Source organism: Malaclemys terrapin, chromosome 1 (genome assembly GCF_027887155.1).
Source record: "Malaclemys terrapin pileata isolate rMalTer1 chromosome 1, rMalTer1.hap1, whole genome shotgun sequence".
Taxonomy (NCBI): Eukaryota; Metazoa; Chordata; order Testudines; family Emydidae; genus Malaclemys; species Malaclemys terrapin.
This window is the reverse complement of record NC_071505.1, coordinates 141,176,390-141,179,332: the sequence shown is the minus strand read 5'-3', so window position 1 is coordinate 141,179,332 and position 2,943 is coordinate 141,176,390. Positions and strand designations below refer to the sequence as shown.

General features: G+C 42.8%; 1 pseudogene; it reads left to right on the top strand.

Moving 5' to 3' along the window:
* The first annotated feature begins 982 nt into the window (after positions 1-982).
* Positions 983-2,558, top strand: LOC128833623 (taste receptor type 2 member 40-like; annotated as a pseudogene).
* The last annotated feature ends 385 nt before the right edge of the window (positions 2,559-2,943 follow it).

Here is a 2,943-nt window from a genome sequence, read left to right as displayed (position 1 = left end):
CCCTGTCTTTGGTCTTCCTCTTGCTTCTAATGTATTGATAAAAAGTCTTCTTGTTTCCTTTTATTCCCGTAGCTAGTTTGAGCTCATTTTGTGCCTTTGCCTTTCTAATCTTGCCCCTGCATTCCTGTGTTGTTTGCCTATATTCATCCTTTGTAATCTGTCCTAGTTTCCATTTTTTATATGACTCCTTTTTATTTTTTAGATCGTGCAAGATCTCGTGGTTAAGCCAAGGTGGTCTTTTGCCACATTTTCTATCTTTCCTAACCAGCGGAATAGCTTGCTTTTGGGCCCTTAATAGTGTCCCTTTGAAAAACTGCCAACTCTCCTCAGTTGTTTTTCCCCTCAGTCTTGATTCCCATGGGACCTTACCTATCAGCTCTCTGAGCTTCCCAAAATCTGCCTTCCTGAAATCCATTGTCTCTATTTTGCTGTTCTCCCTTCCACCCTTCCTTAGAATTGCAAAGTCTATGATTTCATGATCACTTTCACCCAGGCTGCCTTCTACTTTCACATTCTCAACGAGTTCCTCCCTATTTGTTAAAATCAAGTCTAGAACAGCTTCCCCCCTAGTAGCTTTTTCAACCTTCTGAAATAAAAAGTTGTCTCCAATGCAGTCCAAGAATTTGTTGGATAGTCTGTTCCCCGCTGTGTTATTTTCCCAACATATATCCGGATAGTTGAAGTCCCCCATCACCACCAAATCTTGGGCTTTGGATGATTTTGTTAGTTGCTTGAAAAAAGCCTCATCCACCTCTTCCACCTGGTTAGGTGGCCTGTAGTAGACTCCTAGCATGACATCTCCCTTGTTTTTTGCCCCTTTAAGCCTAACCCAGAGACTCTCAACACTTCCGTCTCCTATGTCCATCTCTACCTCAGTCCAAGTGTGTACATTTTTAATATATAAGGCAACACCTCCTCCCTTTTTCCCCTGTCTATCCTTCCTGGTGTCCTAGGTGTCCAGAGCTTTTAGGAGCCCACAAGGATGTCAGGTGAAGACTGTGCTTCCCTGAGGGCAGACAAGCCAACTCATATCTTCTATCTGATCATTTTAGCCATTGAATCCATCATAGGAATTGGGGGAAATGGAATCATTGTGGCTATCAATCTCACCAACTGGGTCATGAGCAGTAGACTGTCCTCCTGTGATATGATCTTGATCTTCCTGAGCTTATCCATACTCTGCCTGCAGTCCTGGTTCATGCTGATGGTGGTTTGCAGCATGTTCTATCCAGCCTTTTACAACGAGGATAAGGTATACAAAATTTTCAATACCCTTGTCATGTTCCTGAACTACTCCAGCCTCTGGTTTGCTGCCTGGCTCAGTGTCTTCTACTGTGCCAAGATAGCCAGTTTCACCCAGCCCTTGGTTCCTCTGGCTGAAGTGAAAAATTTCCAGTCTGGTTCCATGGCTGCTGGTAGAATCATCCCTTTTCTCCTTACTGAGCAGTTTTCCTTTCTTGTGGGACATCTACAATGTTGTTGTACTGCAACAACTCCATGGCAAACACCACAAAGGGGACAGTTGCAAAGGAGATCAATTTGTTTCCCCAGATTCTTCTCTACAACATTGGGATATGTCTCCCTTTACTAGTGTTTGTTGCTTCCACTGTCCTGTTAATAACCTCTCTGTGGAGACACACCAGGAAGATCGAAAACAAGGCAACTGGCTTCACAGATCCCAACATGGAGGCCCACATGGGTGCCATAGAATCCATCGTCTCCTTCCTCATCCTATACTTTTTCGATTTTGTTGCTTTGATTCTCACATTAGCTAACATCTTCTCAACTAACAGCAGCTGGGATGTCATCTGTATAGTTGTAATGGCTGCTTATCCCATGAGACACTCTATTATCTTGATCTTGGGCAATCCCAAACTGAAACAGGTATCAGCCAGGATTCTGCACTATGCCAAGTGTCACTTGAGAAGCAGGTCCATGTAAAAGAGCATAGACCAAATGGTGCTTTCTGGAGTAAATCTAGAGTAATTCCACTGAAGTCAAAGGAGTTATTATGAATTTACATACATGTAAATGACTGCAGAATCTGGCTCTGTATCTGGAATCATGTAGAGAAGCTTGGAAAATAGAGCTTTGTTTTGTTTAAACAAGATCGCTTTCCTGAAAAATTCCAGGGGTCCTCTCCTATTTTTAAAGATAAATATCCCACAGTCCTACACAACTGTTTCTACAAGTGCCAGTTCAGAAGAACTCACAGCCTTTCTTAAGAGGTGTGGAAAATATACCTACTGCACGCCGAAGTGTCTCTGAAAACTCAGAATTGTTTCTTTGTGTGAGTTGATAGGAAGTCAAGCCCAGCACTCAAACAGCAGCACAACCAGTTATCCAAAAGCTACAAGGGTTAGCTTTTTGGCTACCAACACAGGCTACATCAGACATGCCTCAGTATAGACATGCTCAAATGCTGGCTGCAGGTGCTGGTCTGGGGGTTGTGGCTGGTAGCTGCAGGATCAGTGTTTAGGCAAATTTGCTACTTCTGAAAGTATTTGCATCAGTCCTACCAGAGAGTTTCTCTGCCCTGGCAAGTCACAAAACATTGAGCATTAAAACCTAATTCACTCAATTATATTTTGTCAATGGGCAGTAGCTCACGAAAGCTTATGCTCTAATAAATTTGTTAGTCTCTAAGGTGCCACAAGTACTCCTGTTCTTTTTGTGGATACAGACTAACACGACTGCTATTCTGAAACCGAAATATTTTTGTTGTTATTGAGTTAGATAACACTTCAGTCACTCCATAGGTCAGAAAGAAAAGATCATAGCTGTCCTTTGGCTGGTTCCCTCTCTCAACAATGACTGAGAGTCTGTTTGAGTCCCAGGCTGCTGAATGCTATCACAGTCAGTTCCTGTCTCCATGTCTGAGAGAAGGTAGAGTGGCTCAGTGAATCACCTCAAAGATGTTGTAATAAAATCTAAGGTATGATC